Source organism: Heliangelus exortis, chromosome 5 (assembly GCF_036169615.1).
Source record: "Heliangelus exortis chromosome 5, bHelExo1.hap1, whole genome shotgun sequence".
Lineage (NCBI taxonomy): Eukaryota > Metazoa > Chordata > Aves > Apodiformes > Trochilidae > Heliangelus > Heliangelus exortis.
The window spans coordinates 14,180,107-14,199,787 of NC_092426.1; the positions used below are offsets into that span (position 1 = coordinate 14,180,107).

General features: G+C 38.8%; 1 long non-coding RNA gene across 1 annotated transcript in view; it reads left to right on the forward strand.

The window, feature by feature from the left end:
• The first annotated feature begins 1,250 nt into the window (after positions 1–1,250).
• Positions 1,251–19,681, forward strand: part of LOC139796981 (uncharacterized) — a 52,168-nt gene continuing 33,737 nt past the window's right edge. Inside the window, exon 1 of the long non-coding RNA XR_011726232.1 lies at positions 1,251–1,496. This is a non-coding gene — a long non-coding RNA (uncharacterized lncRNA). The remainder of the gene's footprint in view (positions 1,497–19,681) is intronic.

Here is a 19,681-nt window from a genome sequence, read left to right on the forward strand (position 1 = left end):
ACCAAATTTTCTTCAAGCTTATGGATGAGATCTTTATATGAAACAGAATGATAACTTAAAAACAGAGCAAAGCCTTTTTCATACTACCTTGATTTTTATTCTGCATTTGAAGTAATCCATAAGGAACTAATCTTACACTGTTTGTAAGAGCCATAGCTATTTTTACTCTAACACTTATGCAATCACACTGAAATCTGAAATGGCAACCATGGCTGCAGAATTCCACTCTTTAAATGGAATCCTTTAAACACATCTTTATTTAAATAAGTAGTGAGCAAAGAAAAGAACAGTCTACTGTGTCCCCAAAAATACTAAATCTGAAAGCAAAAGATCCAAGAGAATACTTGGCACAACTTGAGTTATATGTGGTCTATAATGAAATCAGTTATGTCTAGCAGGGAAAGTACTTGGCCCCTGCTCTGCATTGGTTCTTCATTTATAATCCTAGGGCAATACTGTTAGTTGTATTTTCCCAACAAGAATACCTGCTTTCCAGTAATTTTCCTCTTCTTTCTCTGAATCTGTCATAATAGCTGCTGATTACCTTTTATTTCTTTATTCTTGCTAGTTAAGTCATGCTCTCCTATAAGCAATACTTTACCCTGATTTGTCCCTGCCTTCCCTGCACCAGTTCTACTTTGACTGTATAATCTCAGGGCTCAGATCTCAAAGATCTTCATTCTTCATTCTTCACTTTTTTTTTAAGATCTTTAAGTCCTCTGTACATGACTAAATATTTTAGGTCTCTCTATTGGTTTTGTGGGGGTTTTTTCTGGTTGGTCATGGACATTAACATAATTTTGCAAATACAGTGCAGTAAAATTGGTTTTTAATTTTAAGGCATCTTTCATGTGTTTGGAGGATTGACTCTGCTTATTTGTCATAATGTAATTAAATCTATCTGTAGCCAGATTTACCCAGTTACACCTGAGGAATACAGACAGCTTCTGGGAGAGCAGATGAGGAGTGCTCTGCAGGCTTTCTGGAGGCTGAAGCAGATGTTGCCAGCATCTAATCTGCTACGGAGAGCTGCTGAAAGAGAAAAAAATGCACCTAATCATCTCATATCAAGCTTTAGAGAGGCAAAGTTCTGCAATCAGGTGTTCAGGAATGTGAGGGAGTTAACAAAGACATGAACATGTGCAGCAGTTTATGTGCAGCTCAATTACTTCAGTCATTGCAACAACAACATTCCCTTCGCATTTAAGTATCAAGGGGATAAAATTTGGAATAACTTTGCAGGAAGCTGGAATAGCTCGAACCCAGGGGAGCAAAATTTTCCCTTTCCTCCTCTCATCATTTGCTGGTTTTGGAGAAAATAATTGCATAGACAGCTGCAAAATGCCATAGCTGACAGTCATTACCTGTAATTGTGAAAGCTGTAATTACTTTTAACTGGGTTACATTAGAGCTTTCCTGCTCACTTAACATTTCTCTAGGAAACAGAAGGAGAATACTTCTCAGTATTGAAATCTGGTAACTGAAGACACCAAACAGTGAGTAAAGAGTAACTATAATTGGTTTCCTTGGTAGGTGTTCAGGACTCTTGCCAGTACATGCTAGGGGAGAATAATCTTGTCTCATGATTTTACTGATTAATTACTTTTTCCAAATGTGTTTTGTTTTCCCACCCTACTGGCAAATTTATGTCTGTCTTCCCATTCCTGGGTTTGGAAGAGGCTAGAGATCCCTGGATTATTGACAGGGACCTGCATCTTTGAGTTCTCATGTGAATGAACTGGTGTCTTGCACTGGTGTCAGCAGTGAGGGAAGCTCTGCTCAGGTGAAGAGCAGCTCTTGGTGTTTGTCTGTATGCTGATCAGGATCCTAGAGGAAGCTTTTCTTACAACTGATTCTGTGTTTCTTCTTCTCTTACAGTTTGGTGTTTTCCAAAGACTCATTGATTAAAATCATATGAAGAAACTGAGGTACTTTCTCTGTGTAGGATGCTGATTAATTCCTTTTCTTTCCCCTGAACTGAGTCTGATCCCCCTAAATAAATTGTATCTGGACAGTTTTCTGCTAGCTGTGAGGTCTTTGTATTATCATTGGGCCTTAGCTACTTGACATGTTCTGCTTTAAACAATGGTTCCTTTTGGTCAGTTACATTTTTCTGGGATGAGTACAGATTTTTGTGTGTGTTTCTGGTGTCTTCTGTGTGTTTCTGGCCATTCAAAACAAAATGTGTTGCATTAACTTTAAAACCTTATTTCTCTAATTGATAAAGCAATACTCTTTCCATCCTGCAATGAAAGAATTTTAGCACTTTCTTTTTCTTATTGTAAGGGAATTTTCAGTTCTGTGAAAGGGGTAGCACTCCTCTTTGGAAGTAGTAGAATGGATCTCTAGGTGTCTCTTTACAAGCATGTGCAGAAAAGCACAGAGAGCAATGAATGACTCGGTGTTCTTTTAGCAGTAAAACTACAATCAGCTGAGTAGCCAGAGGTTGAACTTAGGCTGGATGGGACCAGGGAAATGACACTTGGATGGACAGAGCAGGCAAGAGACTCTGCTTTTCTGTACCTTTGATAGATCTGCTCATGCTGTAGTAAGCAATGCTATTGAGATGAGAATGTCCATCTGTAAAATGTGGAAGTAGCAATTTTTTTTCTGTGCCTCAGAAGTACTGGAAGGAGTACTGTCCTGGCTACTGGTCCTGCTTCTTCTTTAGTACTAATCAAAATCTGGCCATAGTGCCCAGGAAGGGGTCCCTTCACAGGGACCTAGCAGTCTAACATTATGTAGATTTATGCCCACAGTAATTCCTGGCATCTCTCTGTTACTGAGTGATAACTCTATAGGTACCCATTGCATTTATGTGTTAAGATTGGATGTCTTCCCTGCTTCCAAACAGCTCTATCTAACCAAGCTTCTCACAAGGATGCCACTGCATATTGGTGTATTATATTAGCTCTGATATACAGTGCTGCAGGAAAGTTATGTCATGTTATGTTTTTTTGGTCTGATGTGCCAGATAACTTTCCACTTTTCTTTGTAGACATTAAGTGGAACTGGTTGTAACCACTCAGCACCAGGAAAAAGGTTTAAAAACAAAACCACAACAAAAAAACCCTGTCCTGAAATGCTGGCTAGTGTACCTATCCTCACAATTACTGAATTTTTCCTGGAAACAGCATTACAGATGTGCCTCAAATAAAGCTCCTTCACTCACTCAGGAAGCTTGTCACTTCTTGTTAAAATCAGCTTTTTCACTCTTAATGGAAGTGGTTAGATTTTTTAATTCCTCTTGTTCCCTGAGAGAACTTTGCAAAGGAAGAATGCAACTGTCTGTATCCAACCTTGCAAACATGCAAGTCAAGACCTGTATTGCACAAGCTAAACATACATATTTTTTCTAATATCCTTTGGATTGAACACCCCAAAATTAACTGTTATAGTTCAATACCTCTTCACATTTGACTAGAGAATGTGGAGACTTTTTGATCTCCATGTTCCCCCTCAGTTGCACTGGACTTTGTTGAAAATTGCAAGTACACTCTGTTCTCTTCCTGAGCTCCTTGTGTGAAATTTTACCACTTGGTTCAATATTCAGCTCCTTTGGACGAGCCCATTGAGTTCTACTAATAGAGATGTCTTGCAAAAATGGGAACCATGGTCTGTTTGGCACGTGTACAAGAGTGAAGATAACAACCATTTAAGATAGCTGGTGTGAATAGTGTCTGTGAGAATGACTGTGGTGATGGCACTAGTTATTAGAGCCCAAAATATGAGGGCAGCAGTGAGAGCTGCCCTGTGTTAGCAGGAGGGTTAACAGGGAACACTGCCAGAGGAGAGAGTATTGCAGAACTTGGCAATTTGGTAGGGGAAGAATGAGAAGAGAATTGTGTACCTTACAATACTTTGTAGTCTCCTTTTCCCTCAGGTGGTGATGGGTGATGCGAGAGGCTTTTTCTTATATGCTTAAGTGGCACTGTGGAGCAAGTCTCACAGATCTTTACAAACTAAAACCCCCTGTGAAAATCTGCCAGAACAAAGCCTGCTTTGACTCCACATGGGATGCTGTTGTGATTGAACTGTTTAAATTTTAATACTTTTTATTTTAAAAAGCTAATGGATTTTCAGTCAAAAGCATCCATATAATGTTTTTGCCTCAGTCTTGCATCTTTTATATGAAAACTCTACAGACTTCTTAGATTAGGTGAACTACAGCCTCATAAGATAACCTAGATTGCAAAGGCAGTCTTTATAGACATTCTGATCTATACAGTTTAAAATTAAGGGAAATTAAGTTTTCAATACAAATATTATAACACAAGCTATCTTCATTTTGAAAGCTGTTAATGAGTTTGCAAAATACCTGGCAACATAGTTTTGTTAATCTTTCCACATGTGCCTTTATTCTGACAGGTTTGGTTTGCTCTTGTCACTATGCATGTACTGTCATCTTCTCCTAGTATCATAGAATGCATTGGGTTGGAAGGGACCTTTAAAGATTATCTAGTCCAACCCTCTGCAGTGAGCAGGGACATCTCAAACCAGATCGGGTTGATCAGAGCCCATTTTGCCAGATTACTGATAGTAGATTTTTCCATCAACAAAAATTGTTGCAACTATATGGAATTAAATACAGTTGTGTCCACTACAGAATGCAGTAGTTAATTCTTGCTAGGAGGCAGAGGAAACACTGCTTGGCAGGGAAGCATTCCTCCTTTCCTAAGGCCTAAAAGTCATATTGAAAGCTGACAGGTAGACAACGTAATGTCATTGGGCTCCTGGTCAGTGCCAGATAACTGAGCTTCCCTGCAGTGCCATGCACTGATCCTTCAGGGGATGAAAGGACACAGCTCCACTTCCCGTCTCTTTCTTATGAGCTGCATCTGAATGGTACAGTCAAAAACTGGAAGTTTAAGATATGCTGCAGTTCCAGATAAACTGACAACAAGCAGAAGCTGTTAGCATTAACCTCTCAATGGGGTTTTATCAGTATGAACTACTTAAAAATTTTCAGTTTTACTTTATAAATCGTGTCTCCTACTGGAAAAAAGGTAGCTCATGACATGTCAACTGCCTTTCATAAAAGGAGAGACGTTTTCTTTTCCTTATGAAGAGAAATTGTAGAACTAAATGTGCTTTGTTTCCTTATTTTGGGCATCTTCTGGCTACAGAGTTTCCTCTTGTTTGAATAACTGGAAGCTGAACTACAGTGGGCAGGTTAAAATGACAAACTTACTGTCATTCTCCTGCTACCAGAGCACAAAGCTTCAGCTAGTGAGTCATCTCTGCCATGACCTTGTTATAACCAGTGCGTTTTTCGGTGTTGACCGAGTTTTATGACTTAATTTTGCTCCATATGTTGTTGCATGTCATATTTAATCCTTGCTGTGTTTTTGCATTGTACTGCATCCATTCCAGGCTTAATATTGCTATTGCTAATTCCTCCAGGGCTAGACTGACTGACGAGTAAGCCTGAACCAGTAGAGTAGGACACTGAAGCCATAACCTTCATGTTTGACTAAAAGAAGAGACTATAAATCTCTGTACTGAAGGTCTGTACTCTTAACTACTGAGAGTAATTCATCAAATATTCATTGTAAGCAGATATAGACAAGGTGTGTCCCCATTCTTCAATATAATACTGTGGGCTGGATCTTTATCTGGGGGAATTAATTGGATGCAGAAACCAAATAGTTGCTTTTGTGTATTTTTACCCACTGAATGGTAGATACTAGTAGCAGAGGGCTCAGAAGACATTTGGAAGAAGCATGGAAATAATGAGATTAAAGGGATTATAGGAGCAAGAGTGAATAAGCAAAAGCACGGTCATACCATATTGCTGCTGTTCACCAGTCTAACCAGGGTCTGGATTTCACAGCAGCCAAGATCAAACTTGCCCAAAGTCTAAACGATGCATCATGTATTATCTGTTTCTTTTTGACTGTTACCCAACATGACTAGAACCAGAAAAATTAGGGATAGTATTTGGCCTTATCCACCTCTATCTTGTACACCACCACAAAACCAGATAAAAATTTATTGTTTCAACATTATTTTTAATATTTCCAGCTAAATGCATATTGGTCGTACAAGCTTTGTTTACTATAGCATAAGAACTGACTAGGAAAGCCATAAACTGAGGATACTGAGCAAGTCCAGATGTTTCCAAGCACAGGAAGATTAAGAAGGTGTCTGAGGATAATCTGCACAGATATACCATGGGCAAATAATGTCTGCTGATCTGGATGGCTTTTTCTGAGGAAATGGCTGGTTGGATAAGGGGGAGCAGTGGATGTTGTTTATGTTGGCTTTAGCAGAGCATTTGATACAATCTTATTCTTATAACTGAACTGGGGAGTTACAGACTAGATGAGTGAGCTACCACTGTGCGAAAAACTTGGTGGGCCATTGGGCTGAGAAGGTGGTGGACAGTAGTTCAAGACTTTGCTGTCAACCAGTTACAAGTAGTTTTCCACCGCTGCTTTGTGTCTTCAGCAGCAGCCTGAATGATGGAAAAAACTATATCCCAAGCTTGAGGATGACAACAAGCTGGGGTGTGGGGGCTGGCACTCACTTTGAAAGAGAACTGGACCTTTTTCTTAACAGTACTGGAGAGGAACCATAACATTTCCTTTCTTCTTAAGCCATACCTTAATTATACGTTCAAGGATTGCAATAAAAAGTTGGATTGTCACATAAAGAAGGGAATGATGCTTGCCTGAATTTGCCTGTCAAAGGTCTCTTCTACAGTCCCACCTAAATCTTCATCATTAAAGCTACTCAGGCACAGAGATGTTTTGTGGGCAGAACTTGCTTTCCATTTGTAGGTTTTGCATCTGGACAATGTTTTTTTGCTTATAATTTATTTCTGCCTGGTTTATAACTAATGAAATAAAAAAGAACGAAAAGTATCTAGATAACTGTTAATCTGTCTTCACAGATCTATCAGCAGGAGGTTTTTTTCTTTTCTCTGCCAAGGTTCTGAAAGTATGTCAGAAACCTCAGTGCAAGTATAAATGCTCAGCAGAGATTTCTCATTTACAGTAATCCTGGAGATTTGCCAGCCAACATTTAAGCAATGGTAGGTGTGACATATTGTCTTTTAGGATCCTTTAAATCAATTAATGACAATGTTGCACAAGATCAGGCTAAATAGGTTCTAGAACTCTGCTTCTGATTTCCTTTCAGATATTGAAGTAATACCCTGCCCCCAGCTCCCAGGCTCTTCATTTAGAAAGATCAATTTTCCCTAAACTTGTGCTGATAAAGAACATTAGCAAAGATGATCTATTCCATTATTTTTAGCCATGCTCCTCCATGTTGATAAGCTAATAATCCTGTTGGTAAAAACTGTCATTTACCTTCCAGAGGCAAATTTCATAGGAATCAAGCAGCCTACACTTCAAAGATTTTGGCAGAAGTCAGAACCAGGAAAATCTTTTAAATTCAGTGGCTTGTTTTTCTGTCCTAATATATCCCTCTCCTTTTCAGCTTAGATTTAGGGCATCCTTTACAATCAGGGAATAATTTTTTGGAGGGCTGAATTCTGATATTTGCAGGAAATGCCATGTTCAGCAGTAAATTCAGCATTCAGCAGCACGCATTCAGAATAAACTGAAATAACACATACTTTCTTCCAAATTAGTTTTTCAAATGAAAATGCTTTCGAAGAAGAAACAAAAACCCATCTTTGGAAAACATACCCTTGTGTTAAATTTCTTCATTCTTCATGATTCAGTGAAAAAATAGACATTTTTGAAAGTCAAGCTCACTACTGTTTTACTTTTTAAAAATTATTATAGTCTTTCCAACATTTCCACCAATGCCTTTCTGGTCTCTCCTCCTTAATTTAATGAAATAAGAAAGATTTATTACCTTAGTGATTAGTGTCAATGAGAAAAATATATGCAAACATAAATGTGTGCAAGAAAATTACAACCAAGCTGTAGAAAGATCAGATGACTGCAAAACTAATTTTGTTAATGGTTTGAAGGACAAAGATAGGAAGTCTCATACTTCAAAGTCTCATTGGAACAAAAGCTGCTTGAACTGTTATAATGTTGTTTGTTCTTGGATTTTTATGGAGTTCAAAAGTTGAGAGCTTTTGACTGTGGTATGAGATGTACCCTTAAGAGGAATAAGTATGCTGGCTGCAGTCTCTCTCTGGTGGGTCCTGCTGTGTGCTGATGTGCACACACTTACCCTGCTTTCTCTGTATGGAGGTGGGACAGGGGACTTTATCCTTTGCTCTGACAGTAAGGGGACTTCAGCTCTGAAGGGATGTGGCCAAGTGTATGCTGCAAAGGACCTTAGGAAGATGTACACGTGCAAAAAAAAAAAAAAAAAAAAAAAAAGGCAGAACAGGGAAGGAGCCCTCAATATGTAATTTACAAAAGAAACATGACAACTACTTTGTATGAAAATACGTTAATATCCTGGGGTATAGTGAGCAAAACGCATCTAGCAAGAGATGTTCAAAAGAATTATTGCATCATTCAGGCAGTGGTAAAGCTTGAAGCAGAGTAGTGTCAAGTTTTGGGTAATTTATTTCAAGAAAAATATGCATCAAATGAATAACCAGCAGTGGCAACAATCAGAGATCTAGAAACAATGGCCTAAATGAGAAAACTGAATGAGCTGGAGTTCTCCAGTTCTGTGAGGAGAAGCCTGACCTCTCAAGTAAGCAAAGGATGTTAAAAAATACATGGGAAGTTCTACCTACTGTAGACTATCAATAAATCATGGATGTAAATTGCAGCAAGTGGTATCTAGGCTGAACATTAGAAAAGTCCTTCTAATCCTGAAGAGAGTGAAGCACTGGCACTTTTTTTTTTTTATAGGAACCCTTCATCTGTTTAGGAACATGTATGTCTGTTTAATTGTGAGTAAAGAGTATTTTCTAGGTTGCCTCTGGAGTTCCCCTCCAGTCCTGTGGAAATGATTCTTTAAAGACACTTGGTTTGTTTTCAGCTTTCTAACAATGAAGAGGATATAGGCTACTTGACCTAAAATCAGAACCATCCTCTGAACACTTTAAGCTTATCCTAAACTGCTATGCCTCCATTAGCTTATAAAACTGGAATTAAGGTCAGTGGTAATAAAGCATGTGTTTTACTGTTTGAGATGAATAATTCATTAGGATTGATTCAGCTGGAATGTGTGGAGAATTCACTAGCTGAATTTCAATCTTTGCTTAAAGCAAAAAAAAATTAATCAGTATTTCTTTTAGAGTATACAGACTAAAAGACACTGATTTCTCCTGTATCTTCTTTCAAGTAAAAAATAAGTTTATTCTTAGATACTACATTTCCTCCTTTAGCTGCTGTCTGTTTTAGCAGGGCTGGAGCTATGACTGAGAGATGAGGTCTGACAATTGCTAGGGCTGGAATACACTCTTTTCCAAGCATCTTTCAGTATCATTAAAATGTGTACATCTCCTCTAACTATACAAATGTTGTCATCTTGCAGGACAGCTTATCTTTAAGGCAAAAATAAAATGTGGCCTGTTGTACCAGATGTTGAGAGAAACACAAGCATTTAGATAAAAGTGTACATGGGGGCATCTGGAAGCCATTTTGTAAATCATGAAAAGGACCTGAGTATGAGTAGAAGATATTAACCAGATTATCACCAGTTTTGTAGGCATAAGGAAAGCCTTTAGAAGTACTGTTTTAAAGTGTTGCCATTCTCTCCTAGAACACTGATGTCACTTCTTTAGATGCATTTTCGTCACTTATTTAAGAAATAAGGAATCTTTTCTAATAAAATTAGAGATGAGACTGTTTTCCCATAATAATTCATATTCTTTGAGGATATGGGAATCCTCACAGAAAAATAAATTATCAAATCAAATAAAAGTTTTGGGAGATAAAATTGCTGCTGGAAGAGTAGTGCTGCAGGTCTAATCCTGCACTGTAAAAGGAAATTACTTTTATGACTGGAGATAGAGTTCTCTTAAGCTGCACCATCACAATGGTAGCTGGAGTATTCTGTTTTTTCCCCACAATGGTTACAGTCACACACCCATTTTTTAAGGCAGAATTTCATATGTCATTGGCTTCTGTAGCTTCTGCCATGCAAGATATATGAAACTGAACAAGAGAGGAGATTGCTCTGAAATAAAGTGCACAGTGGTTTTCTTCCTAGATGAAGATATCTGTCTAAACACTACAGCTCTATGGACCAAACTATCCAGCCAGATATTATCCATTGAATCATTTCCCCATCCAAGCCACAAGTAGTCAGTTTCTCCAGGAGAATGCTGTGGAAAACTGTGCCAAAGCCATTTCTAAAGTCTAGGTAAAGACTTTACATCCACTGAGTGTATTATCTTGTCAGAAAAGATCACATTAGTCAAGCAAGACTTGCCTTTCATAAACCCATGTTGAATGGAACAGGTTGCGCTGGGAAGTTTGGGATACCCCCTCCCTGGAGTATTCATGGACAGACTGAATGGAGCTTTAAGCAACCTGGTTTAGTGGAAGGTGCCCCTGTCCATGCAGGGGGTTTGAAACTAGATGACAGTCAAGGTCCCTTCCATTCCAAACAATTTTATGGCTCTGTTTTATGATTCTGATCTTCCATGTGTTCAATGGAAAGAGCAGACTCAGCATTTGTTGCATGTTCTTGGCAGAAGAACCCTGGCATTCCTCAGTTCCACTTGAGGAACTGAATGTTAGCAAACCAATGATGGCTCCGTTCAGAGACCTCTGCTTAGAGCAGATTTAATGCTCACCAAAGGTATGAACAAAAGGACCTAAAAGGACCTATTGTTGATTCTCTTGCATCTCCTATGAAGAAAGGCTGCTGAGGTCTAGAAGGATAAAATACAATTATCCATGAAATTATTATATCTCCTTTTGTTTTGGAGAATGTGATATTTTTTTTTTTTTTTTTTAATATGTGCACTTACCCCCTCGACCTCACTTAAAATTTGCAACACACAGTGTTTCAATTAAAGAGCTTGGTGTACCTGACCATTTCTCATAGGGCAAAAAACTGGGGTGATACAGAGATAGTGCACCTAAGAAAATACAAGAGATTAAGAGAAGAAAAAGGGTGATCAATCTCCTGTAGAATGAGATATGTCCAACATGGGCATATATGAAATCTTAAAAGCTAACCCCAAACTAAACCTGCAATAGAGCTCCTGTTAATTGCTACCCAACTGTATAACAGTGCAACACACAGATCACTGTGTGCTGTGTGCTTCAAATATGTTGGAGACTTTGCTTTCATCATCTGGCCTTTTCTATTTGGTCTCCATGTGGGCAGTTACAAACTGTAAGAAGGCAAAGCAATAAATTCTGTCCCACAGCTGTTGTTTCTCAGGCTAAAACTCTGAGACACTCAGTTGTACCAAAACGTTTATCTCAAAAATTATTACTTGTGTATTATAGGATAAACACAAGGTAGATTTCATAAGGGGACATAATTAGATCCTTCATGACCGGAATGAAGTTTGCGTGCTTAATGATAAGTCACAGATGGAAGTGCACCTGGATAGAATTAAAAATACTAATGTATAAAATTCTGAATTCAGAGACATGTTCGCAATGTATTGCAATGAAACTTACTAGCACACTGGCAGGCACTACAACTTGTCTTGGGTTTCTAATTATAGAATAATGGTTGCTATACAATAATATGTGTTTAAGACACCATTTCACTTCAGATAATATTAATTTATCAGAAATGACACTTGTGGCAATACTACTTTTACAGTGACAGTATTTAGGGACAGTAATATTTTAGGAACTTATATATAAATGTGAGAATTTTAAAGTATTTCAGTTAATCTTTGTTTACAGTTTATCTTTTACAGTTTGTTTACAGTTAATCTTTGGCCTCTTTGAAGAGTGAGCAATTTTTAACCCTCTTACATGTGGTTGCACAGAAAAGACCAGGAGACACAGTACCATCTCCTTTTAAACTCATACAGCTATGAGTTTTCTTGTTTTGCTTTTCCCCATAGGGCTGTCCTTTGAGTACTTGTCTTGAGCACACCCCTGCTCTGGATGTTCATACCTTTATTGTAGGTGCTGTCAGCGGAATTGCATGGCTGGCAAATAAAAGCCAGGTGCTGGCACATACTCGAGATTTTCTTGGGTTTAGTTGTTAAAGGGAGTGGAAAAAAGCTTGAAAGGGATCTGCATCAAAAAGTAATAGTGAAATGGAAAAATAATTATTTGTATAAATGTATGTTTGTATTTTATTATCTCGTGTCAGAAAAATGAAGCAAGAAGAGATAATGCAAAGATCCCTAAAATATAAGGGACTAACGTAATGTCTTTGACACTTACAGACTAACTCTCTTTCCTAGTTGGATCTGGAGGAAAGTATGTTAAGGTAAAAATGTGTTGTGTTTTTTTTTTTTTTTAAATCTGCCTTGTAGATATAAAAAATGTCCTTTTTCTGAAGTAGGTGTATAACCTAGGGTTTTTCTTATTTTCAGTCTTGAGTCACTCTGCCCAGTCATCAAGGTCTTCTTGACCAGATTTCATCATTACTTCAGAAAGAAGCCCTGCACTCTGAGGTCTTGTCTCAGCTGAGAGCAGGCTTAGTGTCCTGTTTAGCAGCTGGTAGTGCTGTCTGTCTACAGGCAAATTTTTTCCACTGGCCTGCTTGGGATAGAGGCCACCAACTCACCTCTCAGTGATCCTTGAAATCTCTTGCTCCTGAGGGCCAGGCGGGTGCCACAGAACCTGATACACTTGGTGTCTCCAGCCCAAAGAACCTAAAACATTTCATTCTTTTACATTCATGAATGATTGATTGCTTGTGCACTTTGAACACGTGTACATAAAAGCCTTTTTGAATCCAAAGAATAGCAAAGAAACACTTTATTTCACGGAGAATTAGACTTTCCCCTTTGTCCTGCAAATTTCAAAAACTGAAGGATGTAGGACAGTTGTCTTTGGCAGAATATGATGAAACTAAGCTGGGAGAGAGGGAGGAACATGTTACAGTTAGGGTTTTGTGTTCACAACTCTTTCCCTAGCTTGGTGATTATTAGTGTTTTCCTGAAAGCCTCAAATGCAAAGATTTAATTTCATGGGAAAACATTTTTAACTCCCATGGAGACAAGGTTATATCTAGGCCATATTTTAATATTTTAATTTCAAAAGTCAGAAACATGGAGACAAACAGAAAAGATGTAGCTATTTATTTTAAGCCAGGTGTGTAACTTTTGAATCTGGTAACACCATTTTTCTGTGTGGATATGCCATGAAGCACAGTGTTTGTGACAAACAAAGCAGGACAGATCAGCATGACAGTTTTACTTTGGGCTTGAGATAAATTCTGCTTCCGTTTTGTACATCTTTCCTTTTCTCACTGCCTTCAGCACACAGAACATGCTACCATGAGCAGATCATACTGATAAGTTTTAAGAATGAGTTCATCAGCATTTTTAATTTAAAGTAGTAGCCCTTTCAAATTAGTCTTGGTAAGTTAAGTACCAGGGGTGCTTTGATCATCATGAAACCAATGCCCAAAGACATGCTCAGCATGTCAAGAAACTAGCCTAATGTTTAGGCTAACCAGCAGGGAAAACTTCGAAGGGAAAAACAAATAACCTAGAATGATAAAAAACAGCAGCCTACTTCATTGTAAATTGCTCACAATGACTCAAAGCCCTTAGGGGTAGGGGGTAAATGGAATCCCCAGCCCAGTTTATGGTGAATAAATAATACATCTGATCTTATTAACTTTTTTCCTCTCTTGCTGCATTTGTTTGTGGTCCTACTGGTGAACCACGTTTCCTTATTTAGGCTTCTTTTCTTCATTAACTTGCTGTTTGTTCTTAGAGCTGCCTGGAGCCTAAGATGTTTGTAGTTGAGATAACAATCTGAGCTAACCACCCTTCACTGCCCTCCTCTCAAAAAATAATTAAAAAGCAAAGCAATAACTACAAGAAAAGCAAGTTAGAATGAGAAGGAACCAGGCTGAGATTTCTTCAATTTGTGTGTTGGTTCACAGGCAGTGTAACTGTAGTGGTGAGATGGCTGAGACACAGTGTACAAGGCAGATCCCCAATACCATCTTAATATTACTTAGGTGCATCTGGGTAAACCTACAGACTGAGCAAATTGCTTTCCAAAAGTCAAAATTACTCCCATCAGCCTAGAAGTGCTTAATAATGTAGCCCATAGTTTCCCATCTCAATGGCTTCACAGGCTTCAGGCTAGAGGCAGCTGCTTGAGAAGGGAGTATCTGAAGTTTCAGCAAGGATCTCAGATGTGCTTTATTGGCAAAAGCAGGGAGGGGAATTTCTCTTTTCTACTGTTAGAGCCATAGTTTCAAGCTTTAAAGAAACGTGTTATGTTTTTCAAGCAAGGGACTTTGCCTCACAGGACTAGTCCAGTGTACCTCAGCAAAAAAAGTGGATGAAATTCTGAACTCCTGGAGACCAAGAGGAGAAATCCCATTTTTATCCAAGGGCTTTGCTCAAGAAGTCTGAGCTGGCTCATGCTCACCAGGAGCTGGGAGGCATGAGAGATGAATGCATTCTCTGCTTTTTAAAAGCAGAGCTGAAAAGTGGCATATTTTATTTTCATCTCCATTCTGATCAGATAATTTAGATATTTCTCTTCCCCTCTACACCCCATTTCAAAGAACTTTTCTGGTTCCCAAGCTAAACCATCTATATATTTGCAATGAAATAATAGGATCTCAGCTCATGGAAGCTTGAGGAAGTCAATGGATGAAATGGGGGTACAGAATTGCTCACCAATAGACATGAACTTAGAACTACAGTTCTTCCTTTCACTTGTCTTGGGCAATGAAAAAAGATGTGGGGCAAAGATGCAAACCTTAGAATTTTGGTTTCTCATGCTTGTCCCTATGACTAGAAATAAAATGGAAATGAAAGTAGAAAGCAAGGGAGAGCTTGCTTACAGCAAATCTGTTGCAGTTAATTGGCCTCCCATGCAATGAAAATATCTGCTATGCATCTCCTTCAAATAATTTTTCCTTTGATTTCTCCCCCCCTATCTGCCAGTATGTCAAGGCAGAGAGGAATCATGGCTCTGCAACTTATGTTCCTGTGGGACTAGACTATTGTGCTTCTATCTATGAATAAAGTTATAGGGTGTCTCAGAAAAGAGTCATGGCATCTGGAAAGACTCACTAGTTTGGAAATAAAAAAACCTATGGATAGTTTAGCTACAGAGAAGACAAATATTAGAGTTCCAGGCAATTTATTCAAAAGGTGTAGACACTGAGAAGAAAGAGAAATTTGGTGTCATCCAAACTGATCATGAAGTAATAGTTTGAATTGGACATTTTGGATATTCATTGTAGAAGTGTCAAATCCAAGACTGATTATGTTGTCAAGGACTCTTGCTATGACAGAAGAATGAAGCTTCACATACTTTTAGCTCTCTAATTGTTGATCTAGAACTGTTCTGATATAGGGGAAGTGAACATTACTGGTATATGCTCAGGGAAAGAGACAACTTGAGTAAAATTTGCCCTCTGAATCCACATCTCTGGCTCAGCATCCATCTTTGCCTTTCAGAGGAGACATCTGAGATACTTGTACAGGTTTGGGGTTGTTTGACCCCAAACACTCCATCAGGTCCTAAGCAACTGAGTGCCTTTTCCCCATCAAAGCCCAACTGAAATCTGAAGACAAGTGGTGGTGGCCCATAGACTGTTGTAGAACCTGACAAGCTTACTCTGGGTGTTTCATATCCTCCCAACCTAGAGAGTGCTGACAAAATACAACAGAGACACTTTTATGCTTTAAATGACGCTACCAGAAGGATAAAAGGAAATTTCTTAAAGGGGCTTGTTTCTAGAGTACTACTCTAGGAAATGAGCAGGCTTTCAAAGTGTAGTTCTCCCACTCAAAAAACTCTGTCACTTCTTGTGTGTTTCCCAGACCTCACTATTTGGATACATTTGTAGTCCTTCTTGTGAAAGAAGTTTTCATAAATACAGGATGCATGAAACCAAGAAGACAGTACATGACCATGCGTTCTAGTTGGTGCCTACACCAACTTTACTTTTATCACTTTGATAAAGGGAAAATATTTCCAGAATCACTGAGATACCTTTTGTGCCAGCTGTAAGTACTGACTGTCCACAGATGATCTACAGTCCCTTTTGAATCCCATAACTGAATTACTTTCAGATGGGTTTGCTGGTTTTTGGGTGCTCAAAGGAACAGAGTTAATTTCATTTAAGGTGACCATGTTTCTATGATGATAAAAATGGAAACCTGGTTTTGTGCCAACTGGTGACAGTGGCTTTGTGTATGAGTTTATGAATTTTATCAAGACTGGGGTGACTGAGATTAAAAAGAGGGGCCAAGCAAACTACTCAATATCATCATTTTAAGACCTTGTGACTATGACTATTATGGTAGTGGATCAAGGGTTGGACTTGATGATCTCAGAGGTCCTTTCCAACCCGGATGATTCTGTGATTCCGTAACATCTGTACCCAGTGAGAACCAGCTGACATCAGAGAGTAAATTCCTGCCTCTCTGCATTTGCCTGCTCTCTTCCTTCTGTCAGAACTGGTTGTTAAATAAAGGAAGTTTCAAACGTGCTATTGCATTACAAGTGCTGCAGTTGAAAATACTGTGATAGGCAAACATGACAAGATGAGAAGTTAGTATTACATAGAGATAAGAAAGGAAGATGATTGTGGTTGAACTAGTCAAATTTGAAAGGACAATGAACATTATTAAGTCTAGAGGGTAAAAGAGAGTGGTCTTAATGGAAGTCAGTGGAGTGAATTCTCATCATACTGAGCAGAGAGACACAGGGCTGAAAATGGAGATTAAAAGGGAGCATAAAGCAACTATGAAATATAATCGCAGTTAATCAGACCAAAGGGACTTTAATCAGACCAGCTAGCTATTCAATTTTCCTTGACATTCATTTGAACATAAAGCCGAGTATCAGAAATTAGTGACTGAAATTTTATATAATATCTTGGACTTTTGTCATTGTTCTGTTAAAGGGAAGAGGGAGATGTAAGCTGAATAACTCCTTGAAAACAGACTGGAGACACAGTCTTCCAGTTGACAGTCATCAAGAACAACTGGGTGGAGGAAGGCAGGCGAATAGGTCACTAATTGTGACCTATTCCTGCATCTAAGGTCTTGTTGGATTCATGACAACAATTTTAGGGTCTCCCAAGCCTTAACTTGTAGTGATTGTCTCTAGAGGATTGCTACAAGATGTGGCTCTGAATGGAGAAGTGAGTGTGGCTGTGCTAGGATAGCTGAGGTTCTTGCCTATCTTCCTAATTGCAAGTAGAAATGAGGTCTGGCTTCAAAAAAGCTAATTAACTTTCTCCAGTGTTCTCAAGCAGCATGTGGTAAAACTGCTAAATGCCATGAAGCTGCATCCATAGTCAATGTAGTGGCATGGAGGAACAAGATGGACAGCTAAATTAATGTCAAATATTAGTGAACCATAGAATGAACTGAAAGAGAGATGAACAAAGCCCCAAATATGGATCTGTTTGGTGTCTCACCAGTTGCCTCTGCATTCTTGAACGTTATCCAAAGACCACTGTTTCCAAGTTACAGATTTAATTAGAATTTGCAGAAAAACATACTGTTTTATCCAGTGCTTACAAACATGAGCTGCTTAAAAATCAATTAATAAATGAAGGAAGGAAGGAAACTACACTCAGTATCCATGGCACGAAACTGCTATTGTGGTCATGCCACAATCTGATAAGGTCAACTGGCAAATGGATGAAAGAGCCTTTTATATTGGAGCCTTTGCCAGAAATACTTAATTTTTTTTTTTTCTGTGAAGGGAAATTATCAGTATCTCTTAACCACAGGAAAACTGTTACTGCTTGCATTATGTAGTAGCCGTCATCCTCTACTGTGCTATATTTAAAGGGAAGCAATATTGGGAAAAATATTTGTCCACAGACAGGTGGGATATTGAAGGAAATGGCTGTTGCTTTGAGACAGATTTATGATCAAAGAAGGAAAAAAGTTATGTCAGGGTTCCTCTGGGGCTCCATCTCTTAAACATTCAGCTTTTGAGAACAGCAAATGTGTTACTTTGTCTCAGCTTTGGTAACCTTGATTTTATAAGAAAAGCTAATAGATTGGAAAAAAAAATTACCTTAATAAGAAGATTATCTGAGATGGGAGGGTAAAATGGATAAAATCCTGAGGGCAGTTAGACAAAGTTAAAATGCAAACTGCAGTGAGTGCCAGGGGTGCTCAGTGCAAGCGGTGAGGGTGGACGTGGGGAGGAAAGCAAGTGCTGTGTTAGAGCTGGCAGGGAGGTTCCTCTGGGAAATGCTGAGCTGCAATGATGGTGCTCGTTCCAAGTGGCTTACAGGGTCAACTTGCACATAGTGCTGTAGAAGGCAAAAACAAATTACTTGAGCTGAATAAAGGAAATATTTGTTGTCCAGTGTCAGATTAGACAGCTGTTTAAATTATGGTGACCTCCACACTCTATTTCTTCAGATACCCTCCCGTCAGGACTGAAAAGATTTTATATTACAGAGAGCTTTGAGGAGGCTTTGTCCTTTGTAAATCTGAAAGGACTGCACGTCTAGTATGTGTTTCATATCCCTCTGTGGGAAAACAGCCTCATTAATCACAGGACTGCCAAAGACAGGGTCATGAGCAGGGCACCTGGGTGATGATTCAGTCTGAACAGGGACTAACACAATTCCCACCTCTGAGCTCAAGGACTACAGATGAGTGAAGTTCTGTACAAGAACCTCAGGGTGATCTGCAGGATGAAGTAGCAGTAAATTCCACTTCTGTTCTACGAAGTGTGGAGAGAGGAATTGGAGCTAGATTACACCCTGTTTAACTAATCTGGGAGATTAAAATTGCAAGGTAGAAAGGAAGATAAGACTCTCTTCTTGAAATTGTTTTTAAAAGCAGGCCATGAGGAGAAAGACTTGAAGCAATGTGTTAAGACTGTGAGACTGGGAACCGTGGGGGAAGGGGTAGTAATAGTGGTGATAGTTGTTGTTTTTCAGGGATTTTTCTGTTGTTCTGGATTTTTTTTTTTTTTTATCTGCCACACCAGACCATTTGTTTGTAACATGAAGTGGAACCAGCTCAGACTTATCAAATGAAACCAAAATTTCCCTCCTATTTCAGATTACTCAAGGATGCTTCTTACTTAATATTTGTAACTAGTCTGTATGTGGGAGTTCTGACTAAGACATCTGCTTTCTTGACTCAGGGTTTTCTTGCAGTGAGTAATTTAAAAACTCATGTGTCTCTTTCTCTTCTAGACTTGTGTTTAAAGTTCCAGTAAATAATAGTTGAAATTACATGGTCATATAGTAGAAAACACATTTGTTTACATACAAAGTTAGATGGTGTGTGTTTTAAGATTTATTACAATCCTATTTCTCTGCTCTCTCTTGTGAGGAGTAGGAGGAAATAGAAACGTGTCAGGGAAACTGATTTCAGACTTTGAACAAAGTATATTCTAAAGTTCTTAGTTTCACATTGCTGTTGAGCTTTTCTCTGATACACTGTGCAAAAGGCAGGGCTTTCTGCTGGGAAAGTAGGGTAAGACCTATTGGTGTCTCCTTTGATACAGCACAGTTTACTCATCAGTTCAGCCACTAAAGAATATGCACTTGGAGCTGCTCATTGAGGAGTGGCCTTGCTGCTGTAGTAACATCCAAAGCATGTTCATGCCCTGTCACAACATTTGCTCCCATGCCAAGGCAGGGATTTCTCTCCTGCTCTGTGCCATGGGTGGTC